The sequence below is a fragment of the Anser anser genome (assembly GCF_964211835.1).
Source record: "Anser anser genome assembly, chromosome: 5".
In the NCBI taxonomy this organism is placed as follows: domain Eukaryota; kingdom Metazoa; phylum Chordata; class Aves; order Anseriformes; family Anatidae; genus Anser; species Anser anser.
The window spans coordinates 7105338-7121477 of NC_139725.1; the positions used below are offsets into that span (position 1 = coordinate 7105338).

The 16140-nt window shown below is 38.0% G+C and overlaps 1 protein-coding gene and 1 long non-coding RNA gene across 9 annotated transcripts in view; one reads left to right on the forward strand and one right to left on the reverse strand.

Moving 5' to 3' along the window:
- The window catches only part of LOC310900241, a 303162-nt gene that overhangs the window by 257363 nt on the left and 29659 nt on the right, over window positions 1-16140 (forward strand). Inside the window, exon 7 of one of the 6 annotated variants that reach the window (XR_014584942.1) lies at window positions 2399-2868. The exons of the other annotated variants lie outside the window; for them this stretch is intronic. This is a non-coding gene — a long non-coding RNA (uncharacterized lncRNA). The remainder of the gene's footprint in view (window positions 1-2398; window positions 2869-16140) is intronic. 6 annotated transcript variants of the gene reach the window in all.
- The window catches only part of SPON1 (spondin 1), a 229661-nt gene that overhangs the window by 12530 nt on the left and 200991 nt on the right, over window positions 1-16140 (reverse strand). The window lies entirely within an intron of this gene.

Here is a 16140-nt window from a genome sequence, read left to right on the forward strand (position 1 = left end):
TTGATATGAAGAGTTTAAAAATATGTGCCATCGTAAAATACACTTGTTGAGCTTGCTACCTTATTCTGGTAATTACTTTCTGCATGGACACTTGCAAGCAGGATACCTTGAATTTGAACTATTTCCAGTATCTGCATGAATGATGACTTTATGAAGTTGGCAAGAACCCAGACCCTTCCACACATACCTCAACAACACATCTGACTCAGGTGTCCTAAAATTGGCCTGTGGATCTCCCTGAAGGAAACCGCTCTGAAAATGTACACAAGTGCACACTAAACCCCATCTTTTTCACTCCTATATTGTGAACACACCTAATAAAAACAAAATAGGAATGTAGAGCATCTTTATTTCTGCTTTCATTGCAAGTAAATATAGCCAGTTTAAGTCCTTTAAATTTCAAGGCATTTTTAATCTGAGAGGTTGAATGTTTGCTAATGCCCGCAAGAAAAACATAAGGATTATAACCGAATTGATTTTGCTGTAAAATACAAACGTGGCTCATTTCCTTCCCCTACACACATACGTGCATAAAAATGGAGGTGAATATGAGTTGCAAAGCAAATCCTAAACTCTAGGTAACATCCTTCAGAGCCCCACAGGACTGGGATTGCTGCTTTTTTTTTTTGCTTGAAGCAGGCTGTACTTTTCCACTGTGAACCTGATCAGCCTGCTGACAATTCCCGTCACATAACCCAGAGTGAAGCAAAGTACTGGACAGTGTCCTGCATCCTAATTTTTTCCCATTTTCTTTATTTTATTCTATTTTCTCTTTGTTAGCATTATTTGGCTCTCCAGCATTATTTGGATCTCCAGCTATAGGGATGACACAAATGCAGCAAGACAAGAAAATGCTTCCCCCCCCCCCATTTTCTTTAAAAAGGTTAAAAGAGCACAAACATGACTTTTTTCCCTAGGTAAAATATATAGTTGCTGGTGGCATCTGCTGGGAGTGGGGGAGTTAAGAAAGCCTTTGACAATGCACTAGAAAACACAACTTTCTGCAAGACATATTTTTGAGTGTTGAATCAATTCTGTTGTGTTCTAATGCTTTGCCTGGAAAATGCACTAAAGCATGGCTAAGGAAGGTGATTGTAGAGAGTCAGTGGATAGAAACAGTAAAAATAGTATTTTGCTGAATAAAACCTGAGGTTACTTTTCATTTACTATTTAAGTAGAGCACTCTGATATACTTTATGCTGCAGGGAAAAAAATCTGTTTGATTCCATGGATTTAAAAACTATACTGAGTATACAGCAGTTTGAAGTAACTTGTAACTCCCCAGGTTTCTTCACAAAGCTGTATTAAGGTACAATCACCCTAAGCCTACTGTTAGGATCTAGATGCTAGATTCATATGAGTACACTGGGATCTGCTCTTGTTTGTGCCGAGGATACAGCAGCAGCCTTTTCTGACAGGCAGACTGAAGCGTACACGCAGGAGATGCCTGTCCCAGTCCGACCGCTGCTGGAGGTGGCAAGCTCAGAGCGCTGCGGGTCACAGCACCACGGTTCTGGTGCCAGCTCCAGGTGGTGCTGGTACTCGGGCACCCGACAGCCCGAGGCTGGAGACCAGTGCAGATGGCTGAGGAATTTGGCCTGGCTCTAATCATTGGCAAACCCTGGACAATTCTAGCCACCCCACGGATGGGGTGCTAGGAGCAAACCAAGGACTGGGGCTCTGTTATGCATTGTGCAGCATCTCATCGCTCCTGTCAGCTCCCCTCTATCTCCCAGAAAGGCCTTTGCACAGTGAGTTGGGGCAGAACATAAGTGTGACGCCACAGAACACCTTCCAGGAAAAGAAACTGGAGTCGGGCTAAACACCAGTGTCAGCTGCAGCGGTGAGTGGTTTATGGGAGAGGGAAGGCTCAGAAACCTGTTATCTTTCGTAACTGTTTCTCCAAGCAAATACTGTGTGGTGAAGGCTTGCATGTTTAGGCAACACATTCACTTAGGAAGGGAGTAAAGAGGAGCAACAAGTCTTAAAACATCCCATAGGGTTACTTAAAGAACATGCATCTAAAAAGATCTAGGCTCTTAGGAAATCAATTAGCCACCCATTAGTTGCCGCCTCCAGAAGTCCTTTGAAGCACCCACACCACCAGTTTTTGAAACTGACTTCTGACACAGGTTGTAACCTACAAGATGTGCCACATTGCACTTGGATTGAATTCTAAAGTTAATTAAATCCTAGCAAAGTCTGATATTTAATGCAAGCATGTTGTGCTAGCCACAAAGGCATCACATGTGGTAGTAATATACCAATGAAGTAAACCCACTATTTTTTAGCTAAGAAATTAGTTGACTGCATACATCATTAAAAACTGCCTATTTTAAGGAAACGGTAAATGAATTACCTATTATGCCTCAACTTGGTGAATCTTTTTTTTTTTTAGGGGCTTACACTACATCAGGTATACTTTTTCCAGGATGAATGATCTGTTTATTCAACTTAGAACATTTTGCCGTTGATAAAAATAACACTACGAGTATGGAAACACATTTCACACCCTTGACCTTCCAATTCTGCACCTACTGCCTACCAACTGCACATCCACAGCATCTGTTTTATTGAATGAACCTTAAAGTCACAACATCCTGAAAAGTGCACTGGCTTTGAAGAAAACAAATGAAAATGAAGAATCTGAAATGGAGCAGAAAATACTGCTCTCCCAGAAGTCTGCAACTAACAGAACAAATTAGATGGCTTATTTAGATGATATATTAAGGAAAACATAAAGTCACGCAAAAGACTTAGGACCATTACGTAGACAAAAATAAGTTTCATCAACACAAAAACAGAATTTGGGAGTTGCATAGAAAGAGAGAGAAAATCCTCCTTATGTTCTGCTTAAAGGCACAGCAGGTAAGCAATTAACCTAATGCATTTAACCTTAATCTACACCTGTCCATGTCCCAAAAAAGAACCAGGGAAAAGAAAACTACAATAAAATGAACGCTGAGTCAATGAAATTTGACTGATGGCCACATAAAAAGGTTGAAATGTACTTTAATGCCAAGCTGTTATTGTCTGAGTAGCACATCAGAGGTGGTGACAGTAATACTCTATTTTGTTTCATAAAGAGTGAAGAAAGTTGTGACAAATTCTTAGCCATTTAGCGGGGGGGGGAGGGGGGGGAAGGGAGAGGGAAGGCCTGCATCATAACCTCTTACTTTGCTGTACATAAGCTATTAAAATTAAAATAGTGCCTATAACCAGCTAAAAGACATGGATATGCACTTGTGTACACAACTGAATAAGGGATTACATCATTATCATGACATTAAAGCCATTAATCAGAACAAATGCTGCTCTGAAATAGCATTATTCTGAATATTTTTAAAAAGCATTACAAAAACGAGGGGCTTTGTACAGCAGGTTCTTTCTGGCCCTTTTTTTTTTTTTTTTTGTACTGCCAGCTAAACATACCTTGAATGCTACTTTAGGTAATGATACCTTTTTAATTAACATGCCGTCTATTTGCTTTAACACCTTCAGCGTGTTTCTAATTTAATGATATGATTAAGAAATGTGAACAGGCTTTCATTGATATGAAAAAAAATCTCAGATAGCTCAAGTTAGGATTGCAGTTTCTGACAATGGCCTATTTCTAACTATGCTTGACACAGGTTGGTCACAAACCAGTTTGGTGTGCTTATCCCACTTGGTGCTGTCAGCTCAGGCAGCATTTTTGTTTCCCTGATCCCTGTGTAGTCCCTGAAGATGTCCAGCATCTCCCCACCTTTATAAATACAATACACATTCCATTTCATCTAACCTGCAAATGCCTTTTGGTGTCTGGACATGTGAATGAGGGTAAATTATATTCCTAAGTATGAAATGAGATAAAGACACTTTTTTTTTTTTTTTTTAATTTTAAATTTTGCATATAGATACTGTTTGCTAGAAATTTAACTAGTAAATTGTTCCAGTTACTTGGTGCATATGCAGGAAGAAGGGCAGAGGATTAGTAAATAGACATAGAATTGTGTGAAAATAATGCATACAAGACTACTCACAAATTATGAAGGGAAATTATTTTTGGCTCAAGGAAAGACAACAGATGGTTGGGAAAAAAAAACACAAAACAGTAACTATCAATGGGAGGAACATGTAAGGAAAACAAAAGAAAAGACAGAATGGGATGAGTAACTTTGTTTTAATTGGATGACCATTAACATCCATGAACAAACTGTGTAAAGTTCTTGCAGTGATTGTTCTTAGTTAAGAAGTCTTTTCTATGGTTTAATATGCAACTTTTTTTCCTGCCTAGTGATATTTGAATTTTAAATAGAAAGTAAATGGTAAGTGATAGAAAATGGAACTGCCATATGTGCTTGCTCTGACAAAAAAAAAAAAAAAGATTGAAACATTATTTTTTTTTCTTTTCCAGCAAACACATATGTTTTGCCTTACTTTTTGAGATTGAATTATGAATTTCTTTATGTGGGTGTCAGACCATCTGCCAAACAATGAAGTTTCCCTAACTCTCAATAATACACATAACAGTTAAGACATTAACTCTTTTTATAGGTATGATGTGATTTTTTGATTAGGTTTTAATCAAAACCTAATCAATGTATATGACTATAACTGCGAAGACTTCAGTAAACACAGTACTTTACATGCAACTTTGTGCTGGAAGAGGTAGAAATTTGCAGAGGGCTATGCTAGATTTGTGGTGCTAGTATACAACCCAGCATTAATCTTGTTTTCTGTTTAAAATAAGAGACTATGCTCTTTATTTAAGTGGAGCTCCACAGAACCTTTAAAATAGGGTAACCCGGCTATGAGGACAGCATATGGCATTAAGTTTACTCATCCTCATTTAGTTCCTAAAATGTTAATACAGTGGAAATTCATATGGTTAAAAACCTTTGTCTTAACTATCCAAATGTATATCTGTATTTTGAGCTCAACTGAATTCAATTTCAAATTTAGATGAATTATCAAACCTGGTAAAAATTACAATTATTTTATATGGATTTTTAAACTGTGTCCTCTGAGACTTCAAGTTTTTCTTCTGGCTTTAGTGAAACAAGTATTTCTGCTCTAAAAATGTTAGGAAGATTTTATGCACTCTGTTTTCAATATAAGACCATAAAGTTACCACTTAAATCAGTTTGTTAATTGAAAGCTTTCATTTTGAAATCAAGGCCTTTTAAAAGAAGTGTTTTGATTAGCTCTGCTGATGCATAAAGATATCGTGCAACACAAATGACTCCTGCATGCAGCTGTCAGGAGTACACCGACACTTCTGGGAAACTTCCAAAGTACGTCCCCTAAAGCTCAGCATGTTCTGCAAGCCAGGACCACCATACGATTTTGGGGAAAATGGTGGTTCTTAAGACAGCACATCACCATTGTGGTGGAGGGATATACCGCAGGAAGGCATGGTATACCACAGAAAGCTTTCAGACCTAAAAAGCAGACATTTACCCTTGCCAAATGCAAAGTTGGAGCACTCAGAATTGGTTTGCAGCTCCAGAGAGGTTTATGTACTTGCCTTCATGTTACCAAAAGGCACAACAACTAACTTTTTCCCCCATATATATACATTTTGTAGATCAGATTGTCCTTTATGCATTACTATTTCTGATTAAACTGGGGGTTAGAATTCTTCTATTTTTGACAATATTAAACTTCACTGGATTCATCCCAGCTATCTAAAAAAAATCACAGAAGGAGAAAATAGCTGAGCTAGACGCACCATCGTGTTACCATAGAAACAAGCAACTCTGTCTGGCCTTCTCATTCCTCTCATTTTGTACACAAAATCCCCAAACTTTGAAAATGTTTCTTAGTACTGAAGTGTCATATAGTGGAAGGAAACTTCATTTGCATCTGGACAGACAGATATTCGATTTAACCCCATTTTAGGCTAGGCAGTGCAACGTGACAGTGGAAGATAACAAGAGCAATTGGGATTTGTGGAAAAAAAAGTCTAGATCTTTAGAAATAAAAAGTAAAGACACATGTTGTAGTGGCACTATAGAAATAGAAAGTTGCCAGGAAAAAAATCAAAATATACACTTTACAGAACATTTATTTTGGAGGAGGGGGAGAAGCAACAAAAATCTGTGCATCACATGCTATTCCCAGGATGCATGCCATCAAATTGCTTAAAATATTTAATTATTGGGTGCAAATAGTACATCCATGCTAGGGAACAATTACAGCTAAAAAGCACAGAGCTACCAGAATATATACATTTTTTTTTTATGGCTTTATCTCTTTTTAGTAGTACTGTATCTAAGTACTACTTACTCAGTGGTAGGTATGATAGCATCCCTAAAAAGCTCTGCAGGAATTTATTGTTACCACCACAGATTATAATTAACTGGATTTTTTTTAAAGTCTAAAACGAGAAATATTGATTATTATAATTGCAAACCCGTTCCCATGTGAGCAGTTCAGCATGAAACTTGAGATTTTTGAAGATAGAGCATTTTCATCATCTCCACATAACAAATATTTTGCTAGAAAGCATTTTTCCATACAGGATTATGACAAAGAGATCTCAATAAATAAATTGAATACATAAAACTAAAAAAGAATACTTATTTTAATTGAAATTTTTTGATTTATTCTGTAGATAATTTATTTTTTGTCTCCAAAATGGCATCTTTATGGCCTTTATTATATTTCCTATTAAAGCTTTTAATTTAAAGAAGCTTGCTTCTAAGGAAATAGGTTGGATTCAGAACAGTTCTATGACTCTAGTTTTAGGATTTTTTTTCACTTCGGGATTTTTTTTTTCCCCACTCATAATTAATGGAAGAAAAATGTCACATTGTAGAATGACTAAAGAATAAGTGTTTCATCATCTCCATCAGTCTGTGATATATAAACTGAAGTCTTTTTGCAAGACTAATATTGGCCATAATACAGTGTGCAAATGCTGGTTCATATATGCTGCTTTCTTCCACTTCTTGCTGTTTCACCAAAATGTCTCACTTCTACTATTGTGAATTGTTCTGCATTCCAAAAGGTCTCAGGCTGAAAATGTTTCCCCCACCAGTGTGAGCTCTGCATTCTGAATTTGTTCTCACATTCTTTTTCCAGATTCCACTGAGTCTTTCCTAAAACTTTTGTTCATCCATTTATGCTTTCTATGGCATCTCAAATAAGGTTAGTTTCAGAAGAAATAATGAGCTGCCACACAGTAACAAGTGACCATGGGAATACTGAGATCTTTACACATTCATTAAACTTGGTCAGATGTAAATGAGTTTTTCAAGTCCTTGATTATCAAGTCATTTTTCTAAAACATGGCAATACAAGCCCTTTGTAGTTAAATAACTATTATAACATTTTAAATGTAAGTAAAACACTGTATTTTCCTCTAGCTTGGCATGGAAATTTCAATCCGAATACTTAATGTACAGTGAAATTAAACCAACAGAAAATAAGGTATTGTAATAAGTATCATGCAAGGTGAACTCTAACTGATACATAACATTTCCCATATTTTACACTCGCTAAAAAATGAAACCATTGGTCGAATTCACTCAGACAACAAAGTGACTGAGTGTGCTATTTTCTGTGTTCAGGCAAACCCTGACATAACTTGATACTACTCTGTGCCAGCACTCAATCATAATGGGTGTAACAACAGACTGTGCAACACCCCATAGGAGCACAGATGTGGGTGTTTTACTTGAGGTCTCCCGTCCCGTCCCCTCTCTCCTCTCCTCTCCATTTAAATCTCAGGAGTTACCCTGAGATGTTTCAAAAAGACTAAAGGTATGGTTTCATTTCATAAGGAATCTTCTAATTGAATGCACAGGAACTGGAATGGCTGCAAAATTCAAAACTGCCTCTTTTCTACTGAAGTTGATTAAAGAAAATTAATACATTATTAATTAATAATTAATTAAGAAAATTAATAAATTATTAGGTACTGTCAATGAATTTTAGTGTGCATGCTATGAGGAGTTTGGTGTGGTACTTGTGAATAATTCTACCAACCCTTAGTAAGATGTTCCAGAAAGACTAATTCACCGAATTAATTTACAGACATCATTGTCAGCTCTTTAGTCTATAGGGCTCTGGGCATTTCATTATTTTTTATCTAAAGCCTCTCTGTTATCAGAGCTGAAAGGTGCATTGATTTGAATCTTCCCCTCTCAATGCTGATTAATACAGATTTAGTAGAGAACAGCATTTGACACTGACATTGGGATTCTGAGTTAGGCACTGCAAACTGTCTGGCTCCAGAGGAGAACAGGAGGAGAGGATTTCTGGCAGGGTTTGGAGAACAGGCACATTTATGCCAAGACAGGTGGTGGCAGCAAGGCACCGAGGCACGCAGCACATCGCCTGCATGGCAGAGCATCCCCAGGATACAGGCCGTGCACACAGTGCTTTAATTTCATAACGGCACTACTGGATTGGACAGATTTTGGTTATGCGGATTTCCTCAATGCTTAAACAAACCATCTCTGTCTACGCCAGTCACTTACCTTTTGTCCCTGCAGAAAGTGGAGCATTTCCTAAGAGAGGTAAAGCATTTCTGTAGGAACGCCACGTCCTACAGGTGCAGCTGTAGCACACAGATGTACATGAGGTGCTTTCATTCTGTGCCAGGGTCGCTGTGTGCTTGCCAGGGGCTGACTGGCCCTAACGGCTGCATGAGGGCGCTTCTGCCACCCTTCTGCTTCAGGCTGCTCAGCGCAGGGCAGCACAGCCCGGCCAGCTGTGCCGTCACCACACACCTTCTGCACGGCCCGACCTGACCCGACCCAAAATGCCACCAAAGGGACGTGGCTGGCATAAAGCGCTGCACGGTTTCAATCCAAATGTTTGTTATAACTAACTGCTGTGAGCCATGTCAAATTAAAATATGATAAGGGAGAATAAGGACATTGATACTAGTTTAGTTTTACCAAAATCAGAGGTACCAAGCAAGCAGGGAGAAAACAGATTTTTTTTTCTTTTTTTCTACAGTAAGATGCCTGGTCAAGGCCATGCACTGGGCATCCATTTCTTCTTCCTCCAACTGTCTCCACATTAAATTCTCCAAAAAATGTTACTCCCGAAGTAGGTAGCACAACAAGGTAATGATTTTAAATACGCCCTATAAATATTTTTTAATATAGAACTTATCAAGGGCAAAATGCTATCTTTAAGCCATGGAATGGGAATGCTTACATTTTATCTAAATATACAGTTTAGAATGAAATAGATAATTCACATATATGGATAGTCAAATTCATTTCTCATGTTCTCCAGACACATAGGCATAAACATCAGTTTTATAAGTGATTTTAAAAAGATTGTTTCTGAAATATTTTAATAAAATCTTAAAAATATTCCTCAAATAATGTATTTATTTGGTAGGAAAACACCTATTTGAAATCTTCATACTGCATTTATTATGAATGGAATGCAAATATACTTAATTTACCTATTTCCAGCACAGAGAGATTAAACAAGTAATGGAAAATCAGTTTCAACTAGATCTAAGCAAACTATTTGCACTATCATTTATTTTAAAATGTATTTTTGGGTGAACATAAACATTTTTTCCTAAGTTGAATTCAGTAAAAAAGGAAACCAATGTAAGTGTTTTCTTTTCCAAAATCTACCTAACTCACTCATTCTATTTTAAATACTGTGAAGGTGTGTTTAAAAAAAAAAAAAAGGCTAAAAACCTGGAAATGGAACAACATATTTTTGTTGGCCAGGAACAGTCTCTCTCCCAAGGCAGCCAGGGAAATGAAAAAGCTATCGTCATTTGCATAACTGCCATAAAATAAAGACAGAGCGATTTCTAATTAATGGGAACATGCCACTGAGCTGTACTTATTCCACACATACCCTTCCCCATCTTACAAAGCTGGTTAACTCGCTCTTTACCAAACACTTTCAACATGAATCTCTTTCTCAGAGACTCTTCTGCCTCCCCTTCCTTTCTTTTGAGGGGCAAATCCTAGTGATTGCTTTCTTTCTCTTCCTAACAAATACTTTATATTCCATGTAAAGTTGAGCAAAAAGAATGCGATATGTGATAGTAAGGGGCTCTCACTGTGGAGGTTGCTTTGACTTTTACATTCAGAGACAGGTGTTGCCATTCAGATCTCATCAGGAGGAGCAGAGAATTAAACGTAGACCTCCCATGTACCAGGAGAATCTTCCGTATAACGAGGAATAGTCTTTATTTCAATGGCCATATGGATGTGTGGCTAACAAATAGTATGCTTGAAGATTTCTGTCGGATCAAGCCCTTGCTGATAAAATAGGCAGGGGAACAACTGAATTATGGAAGTTAATTTGGGTTGGTTGCCATCTGTTGCCTATCAGAGGTCCCCTCACCCTTGAGAAAATGTAGTCAGCTCTGGGAACACTGAAAGTTGGTTGTATTTTTATGCGTTTAGTAATGTCACTAATAGCTACTTAGGTACGTAAACACTTCAGAAACCTTCAGTTGAAGATGAAAGCTGAAATTTTGGGAATTAGGTGTTTACAGCAAATGGTTGTTTAAATGCTTTCCAATGTCCTTTTGTAAATTAGCCTCTCTCTGTGAACCATGCAAAACTTGCAGTGTGTGAGAAGTAAAAAGAGAGGCTCAGTGACACATAACATTTACAAGGCTGGAGTCTTTCAGCTCTCTGCCATCTGATGGAACTGATTAGATAATATTGGTAACAGTAATGTTGTCACAAATTGTTATTAAATCTGCTTTCACTGCTGAAGCTGTCTTAAAAGTATGCAACTGTATACACAGCCTTGGGCTTTTATCTTTAGTTTTACACAAGGGTATTTATCAGTGAGACGAGACAACATTAAGGGTGTATGAGTTGTAAAGAGTAGGATATCAGACACAATAAATTGAGATCTTCAACAAGGAAGAGTAAGATGAAGAGAGAGTTATTTCATTACACTTCAGAAGATAGTAAAGAGTTCCATATCTGACTTAAGTGGTTCTCCATTTAACAGTATATAAGTAATCATCCAATGACCTAAACATTGAGGCTACCTTGAGGAACAGTTTTGGGGGCACAAAAACAATAAGTTACAGTGAAAAGAAGAGAAAAGAAGAGGAAAAAAAGAAGGGGGGGGAGGGGAGGGGAGGGGAGGGGAGCAGAGCGGAGAGGAGGCATTGAATTCCCAAGGACTGTGATGAGGACTCACAAAGTACAGCAAATTCACTGCAGGATCAAAACAGTGATGACTGTTTTCCATGTTTCCAAACATTTGCTTTTTTACTGAAATTGTGGCAGAAGAATTCTGGGAGAAAGTAAAAACTGAAAGAATTTTCACATAGAACAAAGGCAGGAATATGTAAAAGAATGTGTCTGCATCATTTTCTCCAGAGAGTGTTACCCATCAGCCCAAACATATATTGGATCAGAGCCCTTTTGCATTTCCCATCACCTTTCTATAGGATACTATTTGATTGATTTCTGGAAGAGTTTGCTTTATTGCCCAGCTTAGTCTTTTTATCTGTCTCGATGCTGAAAAATACACTTGGGTATATCCTGTCTTATTTTCTGATGTTTCTCTGTGCAAGCCAGGAAGAACAGCCCTAACCTCTTCGTAGTCAGAGGAAAGATACCAAGGATATGTAAAACTTGGAACGGAAGGGGATTGATGGGATAATTTGTAAAGGATGAAGAGCATTCTAACTTACAAATTGTTGGGACTAAATTGTTCTATCCATCTGAATTGTAAAGGAATAGGCCTCCTTTTCTGCCTAGCTTCTCATTCGAATGCTTACTGAAGTGTTTTCAGGTAATCTCCAAATAAATGGGGAAGAGCTGCTTAAATGGAAAAGAAATAGAGTAAGGTCTGCAAACAGTCAGAAGGAAGAAGAAAACCACAGGAGCATGACCACTCACTCAAACATTACAGAGAGCTGAAATGGAAACAGGAGAGACATAAGGAAGGAGGAGATGATATTTTAGACTTCAGATAGTTCCAAATTATAATCAAGAAAAATACTTATCACTTCAATATACATTGGTTATAACTAGCAATGGACGGAGGAGGTAAAAAGTTTGGAAAAAAGTGTTGCTTTCGCATAGAAGAAAAAAATAAAACAGGAGCATGAAAAGTAACATTGATGAATATTTCAGGAAAGCCTAACCTTTTAATATAAGCTAATCTCATATCTTGAATATTTGCATTGAAATATTTTGTTTACAGGTTGATCTATTAAGCCTAAAATAATTAAATAAACTAGAAAAATTAATTTGAAAACACATGATGTTCGTAATAATAATTACAAGCACACTGATGGAGACCTCTCTCTCAACACATTCTTTCTCCTAACGGGGGCTCCAAGGCTGAAAGGGACAGGAAAGAAATGGAAATAGGCAGCTCATTTGTGCAGGGAAGTGAAGTTTTCTTGCCATTTTTTTTAGTCTGCAAGGTATTTGGACAGAAAGCTAAAGCCCTTTTTTCAATCAATAGTTATTTTTCATTTTTTCAAGTCAATAGTGCCTTTTCATGAATCAGGAACAGCCAGAATTAACATATAAAAATACCTGGAAAGACGGAGTATCTAAAGCAGTATTTAATAATTTATATGGTACTGAGCATTTAGTAATGGAATATATAACATACTGGAAAATAATGTCCATCCCATGTCTGATCCATGTTTGTATTAGGAACACTTCCTTGCCTGGAGAGGGATTCCAGGCAAGAATTTTAAGGGCATTAGCTCCTGTGGAGTGTGATGCATACTATCTTTGAAAGTCTTGTGTTCTGTATCACCAAATTCTGCTGCCATGGCCTGCTTATTTTGCAGTTGCCAGATATGCAGATTTGGAGACCAGTTGTAGCATCTGCATTTGCTGTATTTTATCTTTCACTTTGCCAAAGGCCAATGATTTGAAGCTGAGTATGAAAGTAAAATTTGATTCTGCCTGAAACACAGCTGAGAGAAAGGCAGCAGTGAGCTGTGCTCTTGTTTATACAAGTAAGATAAGAAAATCTACTTCCATTTGACAGCATATTGTATACTGATACCATTACGCTCAAGGAAGAGTGCATTCCCTGCAAGTACTTTAAAGTCAGAATTTCAGACACACAACTTGATAATACAAACACATGCAACAGAAAGCTGGTTTATTGCTTGGTATGGCACTCCTCTCGTGCTCCCAATGTTGCTCTCTCCATCAGGCAGCCTTAACACTAGCTCACAAAGACTACCCAAAATTGTCTCCTGCATGCATCAGTTTAAGAGAGTTTTTTGCATGTTGGTGCCCCAGGTAAGAAACTGGACGGAGAGTAATGAAGATTAACGACAGGAAGCGAAACAAATAAAAAAGCGTGACAAAGAGCAAGTACATATAGGAACTGAGGAGGGGAATGATAAGAGACAGTGAAGTACTAAGCTTATGGTGGGATGTAGTTCCCATACCATGCTGTCTTACTGAGGGATGACAGGATGTCCAAATGTGTTAGCCTTAACAGTAATTAACTGAGAGCATTTGAGAAAATTACTCAGTATCATTGTAGCCTTCCCTGCTTAGCGCTGGCAACTTTTCTCAGCACCTGGCGTTCTATCCAAACTCATGTCTGAAACTAAAGACCCCTCCCTGGGGAGGCAGTCTGTATCCCCTCAATCTGCATGCAGAAGTCTATTTCCTTCCTCCTAAGCAGAAGAAAAGCTCCCGGTTATATTTCCCTTCTTACCTCTGGTGTCAAGAACCGAAGGCTTTCAGCAGGACTGTCAGGTTTAGACGCAGACTTACACACTTCTTGGCCTCAGTTTAATTGGAGCTTGAAACGTTACTTAATGAGGTACCACTGGCCCTGAGGAGCTGTAGCCTCATTGACCAGCACTGACAGAGGAGAAGAAAAGCTCTGTAACTCCACGATGCATCCATGAGAGGTGCCTGGCCAAGACGCCCCTCTCACACATTTTTACAGGTGACTGGAGTGGAAGCAGAAGGGCTCACCAGCTGCTCCAGATCTGGGTAAGAATGAGCAGTTGCTACAGGCTCTGTCTCCTTTGCTGTTTTGGAAAGAAGGGAGGGGAGCTGATAGCCCCAGGGGCATACTGAATCAGGAGGAAAACTCAAGTGTGAGCAGGCTGAATTTGCCAACTTTTGGTACTTCAGGCCTCTGTGAATGAGCTCAATAGTATTATGCCTTTTGTAATTGTTGTAAAACCCATTCAGAAAGGTTTTTAGGTTTTGCTTATTGTGACACATTGTAGCACCTCTTTGACACCAGTATCACACTATATTATATATTAGATATATAACTCATGATTATGCAAAAGAAGGTTATTCATGACTTTTAGTCAATTGTTGATTAGTAAGATGGCTGTGTTATGCATAATAATAGACCAAATGTTTCTCCTGAGCAGTCATTATCCAATACTTGCACAGCTCTAATCTAAATTCCAAGAAGGATGATCCATAAAGGGAAATTAACACTAGAAGTTAATGGCAGTTGAAAAATTTGTCTTCCTTTGCCACTTAGATGCTATTTTTAAATGGAATAGAAAAGAAGAACATCATGGCAAAATATGAGAAAAAAAAATAAAAAACAAATATCCAATGGTATCTGTAACGTGAAGTAGTATTTGTAAAGGGAATGCTTGTACAACATTTGAAAGCACAAACACCTAGATTTATTCCTTTTGATGTTACTAAAACGTAAGAATTAGCAAATAGAAAATGTAAGAAGTCACTGGAAGAACATCTGGAGGATGTTGCAAAAGCATTTACATCCACGTTTGTGAAAGAATATGCCTAGAAACATGGCAAATAGTACCAAGTCCCTTGGGGTTCATTATCTGCATATCCTTTAAAAAGAAAATACTAAAATTTCAGAAGAATAACGCCATAAATAAGGAATGCTATTACTGTCAATTTGATTGACCAACTGTGTAACACCAGCCAAAAACAGCCTAGCTCACAATTCCTGTGCAGAGCCTACAACTATGTCTCACAGTTAAAACGTATTCAAGTGACTGAAAATCCATCTCATGTGGAGGTAAGTTGCTCCAAAGGTTGGTCACACTGGCCTTTCCCCATACCTTCAGTGAGAATTTCCTTGTCACAAATTACCATAGCTTCCATGCTATGAGAGATATCATAGGTTTTCTTTGCTAGATTAATGAACCATCAGATACCAGAAATCTTTTCACTATGTAAGCTGTGATCACCTCGTAACTCCCCCCCCCCCCCCTTTTTTTTTTTAATAAACCGAATAGCTTAAGTCCTAAGCTGCTTAAGAGTTTCTAAGCCTCTTATGTTAGGGAATGTTTTTTAAAAACTGCTCTCTTCTGGTAGCTTTTTTCTGACTAACCTCCAAATTTTCACATACTTTCTGAAGTACAGACAACAGAACTAGACACAATATTTGTCTAGCTGCTTCTCTTACGTTTTTTATAGAGGAAACAGGACTACCTAGTCTTTACAGTCTTGCAGCAGAGTAATTGCCCTGCTTCTCCATGGACTTAATTTGACTCCCATCTAATGAGGGGGCCCCTTATGTTGAGTTCTCATCTTTAGTCACATCTTGTAAGCCTCTCTCTTTTGGGCCTGGATAATTAGTATGAGCATCGGCCCAAGCACAGATAAGGTATGCAAGAACTAACCCACACCTCATTCCCCCCCCAGAGACCAGCCAATAAGCTCAAGTGTATCCTGACAGAAGAGCTTTATCCTCTCTTCTGAAGAGTGCCAGGGTGCCCACAGTTAGGATCCTGGGAAGCTACTTAGATGTCTCACATGATACAATATATATGGTTGTACTACCATTAGGATGACAATGCTCTCATAGAGCGTTTCAAAATTTTATATCATTTTAAATTAATTTTAAAAAAAATATCCTTTAAGAGGTTTTGCTGGTGGATTGGGAATTTCCTCAGACAGAAAACCCATTATATCTTTGCATTATTTACTGTATTGGCACAGTGTGTTAACAGGACACTAAAAATACCATGTGTAGAATGGTACAATATCTATTTGAGCAAGCATTGCATAAACATTCTTGTCCAATGAAGGCACAAACTCCACGGGATGATCCTTCTTATGCTGTACCAGTTAGTGAACCAATGCATGTAAAACATGAAGAGATCCTAGAGAGGAACGCAGTTGTTTGCAAAACCAAAGGGAAAAAAAAAGATGAAAATATATTTCAAAATATTTTTAGATTGGTTCTTTACTAGAG